This window comes from Ascaphus truei, chromosome 2 (genome assembly GCF_040206685.1).
Source record: "Ascaphus truei isolate aAscTru1 chromosome 2, aAscTru1.hap1, whole genome shotgun sequence".
In the NCBI taxonomy this organism is placed as follows: Eukaryota; Metazoa; Chordata; class Amphibia; order Anura; family Ascaphidae; genus Ascaphus; species Ascaphus truei.
Window position 1 is genome coordinate 374,884,327 of NC_134484.1, and position 15,221 is coordinate 374,899,547.

At 43.4% G+C, this 15,221-nt stretch overlaps 1 protein-coding gene across 1 annotated transcript in view; it reads left to right on the forward strand.

The window, feature by feature from the left end:
- The first annotated feature begins 13,200 nt into the window (after positions 1-13,200).
- Positions 13,201-15,221, forward strand: part of LOC142487559 (collagen alpha-4(VI) chain-like) — a 170,022-nt gene continuing 168,001 nt past the window's right edge. The window contains exons 1-2 of the mRNA XM_075587082.1: positions 13,201-13,335; positions 14,036-14,104. The gene's annotated coding sequence lies outside the window, so the exon portion shown is untranslated. The remainder of the gene's footprint in view (positions 13,336-14,035; positions 14,105-15,221) is intronic.

Here is a 15,221-nt window from a genome sequence, read left to right on the forward strand (position 1 = left end):
ATGGAAGGATATAATCTGAAAATTAAAACATTCGACCATATCAGATTAGAAAAAGACTTGCCCCACTCAGAATTCTATAAATACCTCCAGATTAGAGCATTCTATAACAAATTCGCCCCGTACCCTCCCCTGACGAAATTCGAAAAGCTCTGTCGGGCAGAAACCGACACTAAGGGACTTATATCTACGATCTATGGAGAGGTAGTCGAATCTGCTACATCTAAACAGCAAACACCTTCATTCCAGAACCAATGGGAGATAGATTTAGGGGAATCCCTAGAAGATGAGGATTGGGACTCCATATTTTTAGCCACCGCCAAAAGTTCCATATGCACCACACTGAAGGAGAAAGCATATAAAGTTCTTATGAGATGGTACCTCACCCCACTAAAATTATCAAAATTCGTACCAGGGTCCTCCCCATTGTGCCCCAAACAATGTGGAGGAACAGCTGATCTGTTACATATGCTGTGGTCTTGCCCGTTGATAACCCAAATTTGGGAAAAAATCAGAAATTGGATCCAGAGGATTTTTGACCTCTCTATTCCCCCTGACCCTTGGCTGTTTCTCTTAAACAGACCTTTAAAGGATTTATCAAAGTCACATAACAAATTAATTGCTCATTTTGCAATAGCCACACGGTGTGAGATTGCAGCACTATGGAAACGCCCCGATATTCCAATTATCCCAAAGATTCGGAATCGTATTTGGTTTATTTGCCAGATGGAAAAATTAACAAGTTTAGTTAATGATACTGGCGATAACTTTCTAAAAGTCTGGACCCCTTGGTTAGCACAGACAGACATCCCCGGGGTAGAGCGTGACACAATTTGGCTTTGATAGTAAGAGGTGCGTTCTCCTACGGGAAAGTAAAATAATTACCCCCACACACACAATGGGATCAAATACTTAAAGCTGAATAGAGCCCTAGTTATAGCTTTGCAACCCATATGCCATAACTACATCTTCAAGAAAAGTTAGCTTCGTTATGTCCTTCCCTACCAACCACCCTTACCTCCTCCCCTTTCCCTTCTACCCCCCCAACCCTCTTTTTTTTTTTTTTCCCTATTCTTTTATTATTATTTGTTCACCTGCACTCACACGACCGAGTAGGGCTCGAAAAGTTGTGCGAACCTAATATACGTGATTCAAGGCCCACATTACATGTGCTATTTTATATTTTGTATGCATATAATGTTCATTATGTATACCATGCATTTGTTCACAATAAAATACAAGTTATAAAAAAAAAAAAAAAATCATAAAAGAAAATATATAACATTCCAAGAATACAAAATTACTGTGACTGATGGATAGAAAAGAGAAAGTAATGCAAATTCTAAAAGGCTTGTTAGAGTTGTTAGAGCTGTTTTGTATGTTCTAAAATGGCTAGGCTAGGATGAGAAGGAAAGTATCTGACTTTATGGCTGTTAAATCAGCAGTTCCGTCTACTTTACTCTTTTTGAAGTGAAACTTCTTTCGTGTCCCATCACACATACACACACACACACAAACTCTGACTGACACACATATATACACACACACACACTGACTGACACACATATACACACACACACTGACTGACACACATATACACACACACTGACACACATACCCATACACACACTGACACACATACCCATAAACACACTGACTGACACACACATACACACACTGACTGAAACACACATACACACACAATGACTGACACACATACACACACACACTGATTGACACACATACACACACACACACACACACACACACACACTGACTGACACACATACACACACTGACTGACACACATACACACACTGACTGACACACACACACACACTGACTGACACACACACACACACACGGACTGACACACACACACACACACACACACACACACACACACACACACACACACACACACACACACACACACACACACACACACACACACACACACACACACTGACTGACATACACACACACACTGACTGACTGACTGACTGACATACACACACACACTGACATACATACACACACACACACACACACAAACACTGACATACACACACACACACACACACACACACACACACACACACACACACACACACACACACACACACACACACACACACACTGACTGACACACACACACACACACACACACACATTGACTGACACACATACACACACACACACTGACTGACACACATATACACACACTGACTGACACACATACACACACTGACACACATACCCATACACACACTGACTGACACACGTACACACACACTGACTGACACACACACACACACACACACACACACACACACACACACACACACACACACACACACACACACACACACACACACACACTGACTGACACACATACACACACACACTGACTGACACACACACACACACACACACTGACTGACACACACACACACACACACACACCGACTGACACACACACACACTGACTGACACACACACACACACACACACACACACACACACACACACACTGACTGACACACACACGCACGCACGCACGCACACGCACACACACACACACACACACACACACACACATTGACTGACACACATACACACACACACACACTGACTGACACACATACACACACTGACACACATACCCATACACACACTGACTGACACACATACACACACACTGACTGACACACATACACACACACTGACTGACACACATACACACACACACACACACACACACACACACACACACACACACACACACACACACACACACACACTGACTGACACACATACGCACACACACACTGACTGACACACATACCCATACACACACTGACTGACACACATACACACGAGGAATTCACACTTAGTGCAAATAGCTAATACAGGGGATGTGTGCCGAGCACGCGCATTATAAGTCAAATGTATTTGCGTTTTGTCAATGAAATTGTATTTTGATTTTTAATTAAAACATCACCAATACAAATACAAAGTCAAAGAAGTTTCACTTACTATGCGCGTGCACAGCACACACAGCTTTTTTTTACTCCCCTATCACCTTTGTTTTTTTTTTTCATGCATTAGGCAGTAGTTCTCTGGATCTGAACAGTGTTGATTTCATCTCTGAGGACCCTCTGCTTGCGGAGATACTTACCGGGGATGGTTCTCTGGTACTCTCCCCTCCACGGAAAACAAAAAGGTTTAAATCTCCCGCCAAAACGAAGAAGCAATGTGTCGCGGCTTCCTATTGGCCCAAGTGATGCAGAGGATTTAAACCAGATAACCAGCTCCAGCGAACGCCAGCTTCCCAAACCTGAAAAAAGGGGGGTGATCCTGTGGCGAACTGTTCCTATAAAGCAGGGATCTCACCTGCGCTGAAGCAGGGAATTCCATAAAACCTGGCCTGTTGGTGGCCCTTGAGGACTGAGTTTGAGACCGCTGCTATAAACGGTAATCATCATAATATTGTAGCTCCAACCTTTCCGTACAATATATGGGAAGCAGTAAACCGTATAATTACAGTATGACACAGGTAAAAAGTTTGAAAACAAATCACCAGGTCACACCCACTCCTCTTTCCCAGGCACAAACATAACGATTTCAAAGTTCTGGAGAACTGAGATGTGTATGTAAATAAAAAAGAAAAAAAGAAAGCCTTTTATAGAAATGTTCTGATTTTAAAAGTGAAATACATAACCCTACCCATAGCGAAGGTTTGGGGACCTACTGTCACACACATCCATTTTATGGCTAACCCTATGATCTCCACACATCCATCGAGCAACCTACTGCTTGCACTGCCATTCTTACAGCAGTGCATTCTGTTATACCTTACACTTGGGAGGGGCGGATACTTGGGCAGTTTTATATTAAGGGAGCAACTTCATTGACTGGTGCGGAATTGTTATATTGGGAGGGCATTGTCACATTGGGGAGGCAGTCTTACTCAATGGAGATCTAACTCATTTGTGATGCTTTTTCCTCCCGGGTTCTCTGCCCAACGTGTTACAAGTTACATATCAGCGTGTAGATACCAGCTCCCACCCCCTTCCTGTTCCGATGCCAGTACTGCTAGAGAAAGGGGCTGGCGCCAGCGTTTACAAGTGGATACACGCAGTCATGGCAGAGTGGAAGGAGAGCTTCCCTGGAACCCCAATCTGCTCTCCCAGTGGGGCACTACCCTTCAGGTTCTGCAGCAGTTAAAGTAGCAACCAGACGTAATGAGGAGGATAACGCTGTGGTTGCAGGACGGGGTCTCAGCCCCAAATCCTACCAACCCTAAGACAGCAGAATTGTCTATACCCCTATGATGGTAATTCTATAGCCAGCGAAGTAAGGTCAATAGAAAATGGCCCAAACAGCCTACTTCGGTGGATATAGAATAAGGCACTATGTTGGCAGCACTGCCAATGCTACCACAATGCCACATACATCGCGTTGCCACATCTCCTGTGTAGGGATCACATGGTCATGACTTGCCTCCTACCCCCCAGCCAACATCCAGAACTAAAGAAGTTCTGTTTTTCTATTTTGATCGGTGGCTTTCATACAACAGAGGTCATGATCTTCCCTGGACGCATGCAGGAAAGCCTTGATATTCACACAATATCATAAAAGGCACCCGCGTGCCGACCCTTGTGATCAGAACATAGAAATTCCCATATACCTGTAGATGCGATCAGACAGACCATAGATGGTCCTTTAGGGTTAAAATCCCACTTAAGCCACAGAGGCTGCAGGATCTTGAGCGAAGCAGTTTACCCATCTGTAATTGGCATAGTTGGAAAGATTGTAACATTCCAACCTCCCCCATTGCCCGAGGCTACCCTGAGTTATCAGAAATGTTCTGCAAGGCATTTGCCCAAGAGGTGGCTGTATACATGCCTCTATATTTTTAGCTATACATTTAGAAAATATATATGTGTGATACATATAATACAAAATCACTTCCAGAGAAATATAGTGTGTAATTACCTTTCTCAACATCCTTCATAGCAGCAGGGGCACACAAAATGGCTCTATATAATCATTAAACATATCCAGATACAAGCAGTACTTCTAGGTAATAGCAAAACATCACCATCTAATACATTACTTGCGCAGGAAATACCTCATTCTGTATATTAGGAAATCATACATTGCTTCTCTAAATAACGATAAACATGTAGGTGTATGCCTTTAATTATCACTAGATTCTCCCCCAGACTCATCTGCCCCCACCAGCTTCTCCCGTACATGCTTCTGTCTTCACCAGTGTCTCCTCCACATTCTTACCTCCTTAACAGCCTCTTCCCTAATGCTTCCCTCTTTACCAGCTTCTCCCCCACATGCTTCCCTCCTGTCCTCACCAGCTTCTTCCCCATATGCTTCCCTCACTAGCCTCTCCCCCACATACTCCCCTCCCCACCAGCCTCATCCCCACGCACTCACCTGCCCACCAGCCTCTCCACCACATGCTTCCCTGTTTACCAGCTTCTTCCTCACATGCCCTCCATCCTCGACAGCATGTCCTCCCGCGCTTTCCTCTTTGCACAGTGCAAAGCTCCCTGCACCATACTTGAAAACGAGAGGTAACTCTCAATGTATTACTTCCTGGTAAAATATTTTATAAATAAATAAACCAGTCACATGATATGGTGGTATCATGTTGATATTAGAAGGTCACCCTCCCTATGCACTGATCAACTACTGTCTCTGTGATTGTTTTCCTTCTCAACAAGTGCTTCTGGTAGCTACAGTCCAGTTTCTTATGTATAAAAACAGAACTGACAGTACGCCGTTCCTGCTGCTAATACACAGTTAGGTCCGGAAATAATTGGACACTTATACAAGTTTTGTTATTTCAGCTGTGTACCAAAATAAATTCAAGTTACAGCTAAATAATGAATATGGGCTTAAAGTGCAGTCTATCCGCTTTAATTTGAGGGTATTCACATCCACATTGGAGGAAGGGTTTAGGAATTACATCTCTTTAATATGTAGCCCCCTCTTTTTCAAGGGACCAAAAGTAATTGGACAATTGACTCAAAAGCTGTTTCATGGACAGGTGTGGGCTATTCCTTCGTTATTTCATCATCAATTAAGCAGGTAAAATGTTTGGAGTTGATTCCAGGTGTGGCATTCGCATTTGGAAGCTGTTGCTGTGAACCCACAACATGCGGTCAAAGTAGCTCTCAATGCAAGTGAAACAGGGCATCTTTAGGTTGCAAAAAAAAGAAAATCCATCAGAGAGATAGCAGGAACATTAGGAGTGGCCAAATCAACAGTTTGGTACATTCTGAGAAAAAAAGAACGCACTGGTGTGAGCTCTGCAACACAAAAAGGCCTGGACGTCCACGAAAGACAACAGTGGTGGATGATCATAGGACCCTTTCCATGGTAAAGAAAAACCCCTTCACAACATCCAGCCAAGTGAAGAACACTCTCGAGGAGGTAGGCATATCAGTATCCAAGTCTACCATAAAGAGAAGACTTCACGAGAGCAAATACAGAGGGTTCACCAAAAGGTGCAAACCATTCATAAGCTTCAAGAATAGAAAGGCCTGATTAGACTTTGCCAAACAATATGTTACAAAGCCAGCTCAGTTCGGGAACAGCATTCTTTGGACAGATGAAACTAAGATCAACCTGTACCAGAATGATGGGAAGACAATAGTATGGAGAAGGCTTGGAACGGCTCATGATCTGAAGCATACCACATCATCTGTAAAACTCGGTGGAGGCAGTGTGATGGCATGGGCATGCATGGCTTCCAATGGCACTTGGTCACTAGTGTTTATTGATGATGTGACAGAAGACAGAAGCAGCCGGATGAATTCTGAAGTGCATAGGGATATAGTGTCTGCTCAGATTCAGCCAAATTCAGCGAAGTTGATTGGACGGCGCTTCACTTGACTGATGGACAATGACCCAAAACATACTGCGAAAGCAACCCAGGATTTTTTTAAGGCAAAGAAGTGGAAAATTCTGCAATGGCCGAGTCAATCGCCTGATCTCAACCCGATCGAGCATGCATTTCACTTGCTGAAGACAAAACTTAAGGCAGAAAGACCCACGAACAAACAACAACTGAAGACAGCTGCAGTAAAGGCCTGGCAAAGCATCACAAAGGAGGAAACCCAGCGTTTGGTGATGTCCATGCGTTCCAGACTTCAAGCAGTCATTGCCTGCAAAGGATTCTCGACAAAGTATTAAAAATTAACATTTTATTTATGAGTGCGTTAATTTGTGTAATTACATTTGAGCCCCTGAAATAAGGGGACTGTGTATGAAAATAGTTGCAATTCCTAAACGTTTCATACAATATTTTTGTTCAACCCCTTGAATTAAAGCTAAAAGTCTGCACTTCTATTGCATCTCGGTTGTTTCATTTCAAATCCATTGTGGTGGCGCACAGAGCCAAAATTATGAAAATTGTGTCAGTGTCCAATTATCTCCGGACCTAACTGTAGGTGCTGGAACAGCATATCTGTGCATTCTAGGCATGGCCGACCTTAGGCTTTGCGGGGGCTATGGCGGCACGATGACAGCGCCCCCTCCCTCCCGTAAAAGAGTTAAGGGGACTTACCTTCACGAGCAGCCTTCCTCCAGCAGCGTCACGCGCCATCACATCACAGCGGCATGTGACATCATGTTGGCAAGGCAACGCGGCGTCAAATGACGGTCACCATGGCAACGCAATGTTATAGGAGGTGGCCTGCTCTGGAAAAGGTAAGACCCCTCTCACAAAGGAACACACACCTTTCTATGTCGGTCTGTGGGCCCCGCGCTTCCTCCTACCCCTCTTTTCCCTCCTGTCGGTGCGAGGATACAACTTCCACCCGACTGGAGGGGGACCAGGAGAAGGGAACCCCATGCTCCCCCCTCTGGTCGGATGGAAGATGGATCCTGGCGCCAACAGGAAGAGAGAGCGGGGGCTCCCGAAGGCGCAGGGCCCATTGTAGCCAACTTGCTCGCCTTGCACTAAGGTCGACCCTATTTCTTGGTCCACACAAGCCCTAGTTGCAGATGTTAAAAATGAGTGCAACGGCCTTCAAATGAGTGAGACTCAGTCAGAATAAGTGAGCCTTGACTGGCATGTACAGATGTAGCATGTGACATTGTTTCCCCAGATGACATGATATATCTAATTTCCACAGGATTTAATGTCGGTGTTTGTGCAGAATATCACAACATATCCAACCATAACACAAAACAGGAGAAAATGAAGCCTGCTACATCTGCACAACCATACAGCTAACTTTAATCCCACATACGACAAACTCACACACACTCACATTTTAAGGTCCTACTTGCTTTCGTAGTATTTATATATGTTGCATGGAGATTATGTTACATTAATAGTGTCAATTTCATAGTGCACTTTTTTGTGACAGTGTACAATTTCTCTGTGTCAAATTTGACCCCCTTTTTGTCACTTAGTGAATTGGGAAGTTGTTATTGGAACAGGTAAGGAAGGAGCTACTTTGCACAAAGTTTATGTCTGTAACTGATGCAGCTTTCCTTCCTGCAAAACTGGTGCAAAAAAATGGTGCTAAAACAGCACCAGATTTACTAAACAACATGGAATTTTATAATTGATTCAATCTTTTTATTTGCATTGCAAAATTGACCCATTTTGCTTTTATAAATAATTGCCACTGTGCATTTGAATATGTACATATGTGATGTACAGTACATGGTTTTGCATTCATGTGTGTACAGTATGTATTATTTATTTATTTATAAAATATTTTACCAGGAAGTAATACATTGAGAGTTACCTCTCGTTCTCAAATATGTCCTGGGCACAGAGTAAAACAAAATAATACATGGTTACAAATACAGTTACATAAATGAACAAGGTATACATTATAGACAAGACATTGCGTGCACAGTTAAAGAAAATATATATTATGAGCGTATGAAACAGTTAGAGACCAGATTAAAGTGTGAGACTGCCTTAGATTTGAAAGAACTTAAGCTGGTGGTGGATATGAGAGTCTCTGGTAGGTTGTTCCAGTTTTGGGGTGCACGGAAGGAGAAGGAGGAACGTCCGGATACTTTGTTGAGTCTTGGGACCATGAATAGTCTTTTGGAGTCTGATCTCAGGTGATAGGTGCTGCATGTGGTAGGGGTGAGGAGCTTGTTCAGGTAGCTGGGTAGCTTGCCCAGAAAGTATTTGAGGGTGAGACAGGAAAGGTGAACTTTGCGCCTAGACTCTAGTGATGACCAATCTAGTTTTTTGAGCATTTCGCAGTGATGTGTGTTGTAGTTGCATTGGAGAACAAAACGACAAATTGAATTGTAGAGGGTGTCAAGTTTGCTAAGGTGGGTTTGAGGAGCCGAGCCATATACTATGTCTCCATAGTCAATAATTGGCATTAGCATCTGCTGTGCAATACGCTTTCTGACCAGGAGACTTAGGGAGGATTTGTTCCTGTAAAGTACCCCTAGTTTGGCATAGGTCTTGGTTGTCAGGGTATCAATGTGCATCCCGAATGTTAAGTGGGAGTCAAACCATAAGCCCAGGTATTTAAAACTAGTGACAGGTGTTAGGGTGGTGTTAGCGTTGGTTCTAATCAGGAGCTCAGTCACTGGAAGCTTTACAAATTTAGTCTTGGTCCCAAATACCATTGTTACAGTCTTGTCAGTGTTTAAAAACAGTTTGTTTTGGGAAATCCAGTTTTCGAGTCTCAAAAAGTCAGACTGAAGTATGTGTTGAAGGTCAGAGAGGCTATGGCTGTGTGCATACAGGATTGTGTCATCTGCATACATGTGTATTGAGGCTTCCTTACAAGCTGTGGGAAGATCATTAATGAACACTGAGAAGAGTAGGGGCCCCAGAACAGAGCCTTGCGGGACACCACAGGTGATATCCAGGGGGTTGGAGTTAGAGCCTGAGATGGACACATGTTGGGATCTTCCTGATAGGTAGGACTGAAACCAGTTTAAAGCATGTTTCCCTATTCCAGAGCTCTGGAGTTTGTTAAGCAGGATAACATGATCAACTGTGTCAAAAGCCTTTGCAAAATCTAGGAATACTGCACCAGTGAGTTGTCCCCGTTCCATTCCACACTGGATTTCATTGCAAACTTTTAGCAGGGTAGTTACGGTGGAGTGTTTGGGACAAAACCCAGACTGGAATTGGCTAGGGAAATTTGTCTTGGTGTAGAAATCGCTTAATTGGGAGTGAACACATTTTTCCATGACTTTGGATAGTATTGGGAGAAGAGAGATTGGCCTGTAGTTTGAGACAGTGTTTTTGTCCCCACTTTTGAAGATTGGGACAACTCTGGCAGTTTTCCAGGTCTTAGGGATATGGCCTGCAGACAGGATAGAGTTGACTATGGACGCAATTGGTTTGGCAATGGCTGGGGCACCAAGTCGTAGGAACCTAGATTGTAGTAAGTCGGGTCCACATTGGCTGCTTAGTTTTAGTTTGAGGAGCGCTTGTGTAATCTCCTCTTCAGATACTGGGCTAAATTGAAAATTGTGGGCAGTGTTGGGAGGGGGTGGGACTATAGGGGTACTCCCAGGATGAGATTCAGGTTTGGGGTTTGTGCTGCGTTTCGCTAATAAGTTAGTGGCACACCCCACAAAGTAATCATTGGATGCATTTGCAATGTCAGTGGGGTTTGTCAGAGTAATATCCCCCTTAGTGATATTACTTGGTTGTTGATGGTTAGGAGCCTGGAATATATTGTTGATAACCTTCCAGAAGTAGCTGGGTTTGATGTATTTTGGTGGAGATTGTCAGAGTAATATTGTGCTTTTGCATACCTTGTTTGCCTTGTGCACACGTTCCGCAGGCATCTGTAGTGATTGAGATCCTTGGTAGTGCCAGTTACTTTGTAGCTTTTCCACAAGGCATCCCTGAACTGGTAGAGTGCTATAAGGTCAGGTGTAACCCATGGAAGGTGGGCCCCCCGTACCCTTATTTTGCGTAGTGGAGCATGGGTATCGCAGAGTTTTAAGAACTCGGATTGGAAATAGTCAAGCGCAGAATCAGGGTCGGGAATTAAATCGATTCTGTGCCATGGGCAGTTGGTAAGGTCATCCAGAAACTGTTGTGGATTAAAGTTTTTAAATGTTCTAGTGAGGAGAACTTTAGGGCTTGAATGGGGCGGTTTAATTTTCCTTACACAGTACACTATTGCATGGTCACTGAAAATATCAGGAAGGATGCCAGAGGATTGGATTCTGCTGGGGTTTGAGGAGAGAATCCAGTCTAGCAAGGAATGGTTATGCGACTTCAGGTTTATTCGTGTGGGTTGGGAAATGAGTTGCGATAGGTTAAGTGACTTGAGTTGTATCTGGATTTTGTGGTTTTTAGGGTCAAGCCAATTGAAGTTGAAATCCCCTAGAACTAGCCGCTCACTCTTCTCATTCAGAGAGGAAATGGAGGTAAGAAATTGGGTGATATCAGTCAAGGATTGTAGAGGGGCTTTAGGGGGGCGGTAGATGCCAGCAAGCAAGATGGGCTTAGAAAAGGGGAGGCAGATTTTGCCAACTAGAGTTTCAAAAGAGGGTGGACTTGGTGGGCAATGTAACAGTGTAAATTGTAAGGTGTCTGCAATATAAAATAACACCCCTCCTCCTCTCTTTGACCTATCTCTCCTAAAAATGGAGTATCCCTGAATGGTGATATTTGCATCAGGGGTTTTAGAGGATAGCCATGTTTCTGTAAGAACGATGGCTTTGGGTTTATGCATAAGGCAGCATGCCCTTAGTTCATCCAGTTTGGGCAGCAGGCTACGGATGTTTATATGGGCGACAGATAGCCCTTTTTGGAATTTAAAGGTGGAATTCTCAGGGGCATGGGACAGAGCTGAAATGGGAGGACCTGGGTTAGTTTCAACATCACCTGCTAGAGAGAGTAATAGTATGAGTAGAAATTTGGGTAGTTGTTTGCAAGTTGTAAATTTGTGGTGTTTTCCATTAGAGTGAGCAGTGGTTGGTGTGCTGGTTTTTAGAGTTCTCCACCAACATTCAGTAGATAGTGCTAGGATTTTGAATAGTCCAGGGTGTATGGTGATGTTGGGTGTGGGCCAGGATGGAGGAGTTTGTAGTGGATAGAGGGAGTAAAATCTCCATGAGGCCAGGGGAAAGAAAAAAGTTAAAAGACATAGCAGGTTCATGATGCCAGAGGTAGACAGTGCTGCAAGGAGCTGTTGTGAGCAGAGTGAGTGTGTGCAGACTAAACAGCAGGATTTAGTATAGTATAGATTTGTGTGTATGTTTGAATGTGTGTCTATTTATCTGTGTGCAATGTTTTTGTTAGGCGCTAATTTATGCATGTGCAATATAAAGTGCTGCACCCTCATTTGTTACATACAAGCCATAAAGTACTTTATTCAAAGCGTTTTTAGTATACTGCTGCTTTGATGTTACAAGGCGTTTGTGTGCTTGTCACTTACAGTACTAGTGATATCAGCAGTCGAAGTGGCTTTAAAATAAGTTGTGGTACTGCACATGATAAAAAAAACTACATTTATCAAACCTTTGGGTGAAGCTGTTAATGTAGGAAAAGTTATACTGTGTATATAGGTATCTGCAAAACTTTATTTTATTGAAAAAGAAGGCGAACTTGTAAGTTTGTAGTTCAAAAAGCAGTGGTCCCCTGGGTGTGGAAAAAAATATGGTAATCTGAACCTCCTAGTATCATCACACTTCTACCACTGTCTGGTGACAGTAAGTGTGTGTCTTTGTATGTGTGATATGTATGTCTTTGTGCCTGATGTGTATGTGTGTGTGTGTGTGTGTGTGTGTGTGTGTGTGTGTGTGTGTGTGTGTGTGTGTGTGTGTGTGTGTGTGTGTGTGTGTGTGTGTGTGTGTGTGTGTGTGTGTGTGTGTGTGTGTGTGTGTGTGTGTGTGTGTGCATGCCTGAGTGTGTGCAGATGACTGTGCAGTATATGTAGTGTGTACAGTATGTGCATGGCTGTGTGTGTTTGCATGTGTACAGTATGTGCATACGTGTGTGTGTGTGTGTGTGTGTGTGTGTGTGTGTGTGTTTGTGCATATCCAAGCTTCTGTGTTTGTGTGTGTTTGCATGTGTGTGTAAATGTGAGTGTTATGGGTATTTGGCGCTATATGAAGATGTCTGTGTGTCTGTATTTAACCCTTCATCACAGCTCATTGCGTCAGGACCCGCCCACACTCCCTGCCTGCACCTTCCTCCTCCACTTTGTCCCCGGGCTGCAGAGCGCTTCATCCCAGTGAAGCTCCAGTCCCCAGTGTGGACAGCGCTCAGCAGCTGCTACAATACAGCACAACACCACCTTTAATCCGGATCAAACCAGCACCTCTGGATCACATCTCCTCCGGACACAGGTTAGCTCATGTTACTTGCTTTGCCTGTTGCATTTGTTCATCTCACTAGATTATTTTTAGCCTTCACATTAGTGTGTGCATCATCTCCCCCGAGCTATCATTTTATACCCTGATTCACACCTCCAGAGAGGTGGCCTGAGTTGCAATGGGTTAATGTTGCCTGTTCAAGAGATTAGGCTCTTTAAATAACACACCTAACTTTCCTGAGTCGTAATTGCCAAAGCCCCGAATGGATCAAGGTTGCTCGTTAAATGTAAAGACCTTCCCCCCCCCCCAACACCCCCCCCCTCCGGCCCCCACGTAATGAAAGCGATTACTAACCTCTTGACCTTCCCGAGTTTCAGTGGCCTAGCATTAACAGGGTTAAATGTGCTGGCTAAAGTCAAATAAATGCCCATTTTGCACTGAAAGGGAGTCCTTATTCCTTATCAGCTCCCTGAGTTGCAATGTCCAGGCAAGTTTCAAGGCTCAAGTTAAAAGCAGCAGCGTAGTGGTTAACTTCTTCCGCTCCCCAAGTGCCGTGGCCAAGCACACAAAGGGTTAAGGCTCCTTCCCGCACCGCAGTTGCTGTCCTGGGGCATTGCAAGCTACATTTCCCCAACAACATGTTAGCTAAGGTGTACAATCTTTTCTTGGGGGCTGCAAGAAGCAGAAGAAAATCTTGTGTTATTTATTGAATGTCTGCCTATCTGTGTCCCAGCAGCTGCAGTTGTCCCACCCTGAGGATGTGCACAGTATGGTGCTGACAGTCACCCACAAGAAAATACAGGTAAGGGGAACATCAGGGTATAGTGATATTGAAGTCTGCCTAGTAGAGGTGTGCAAGGTTTGGGCTGGAGTTAGTGAACCAGGCACAGTTTGCCCGTTTATCATTTTCAAAGATTGCAAGAACAAAAAAACTTTGCAAATAATTAAATGTCAATGGGCAGCTCTTGTGACCCTAAATGCAGGTCACATGACCCTCTATCTACAGTACTACCATTTTTGCAAAACTGTGGGACATTTTGACCATTGTGAGCTTTTTTGCAAAGATGTTGCAATTTTAAGAGAAATTCGCCCCCAAAACACACCCAGTGCATTTGAAGACATTCGCAAATCTTCAGTGACTAGTGATGTGCATGTCCTGGTCTGCTCTGTGAATGTCATCATTGCAACCCGGGGGGGCAAAAGCTGTCTGTGAGTAGGTTTTCTGGCCATGCCCTTCTGTACACCAGGCTGTGATGTGCAAGCTGTGTGATACAGATAACAAGCAAAAATATGCTCATTTGCATGTCATTACCCAGAATCCCTGGCTGCTGTGGACGCACTGTATGCTGTGTGAGTTTTGGGGAATGGCAGGTTTGTGTTTTACAGTCAATTTCAGCCAAATAAATATTGTCTGTAGAACTATATCTATAAAGAGTTTACATTTTGACCCCATTACAAGCGAGCACAACCTGGAACAGATAAACCGCTGCTTGAAAAAACAAACAATGTTGGCAAATACCTTTGGAGTGCTACAGCATATAAAAGAAAAGGCATCAAACCCCCTGTGGTACAGAAGTCTACATTTTTAATACAATTGGGATAAATGCAAAAGGAAATGACCATGAATTACTCTGTACGGGCAACAGAATAAAACACTTTATTTTACTGTATTTATTGGAAACAAATATTTGCTGTAGTTCATTTGTACATTAAGGTAAAGAAAAAAAAAACCATGTAAACTATTATTTATTTATTTATTTATAAAATATTTTACCAGGAAGTAATACATTGAGAGTTACCTCTCGTTTTCAAGTATGACCTGGGAATAGAGTTAAAATGACAATACATGGTTACATAAGTGTACATGGTATACATTATATAAATGACATTCCATGCACAGTTAGAGATAATATATATTA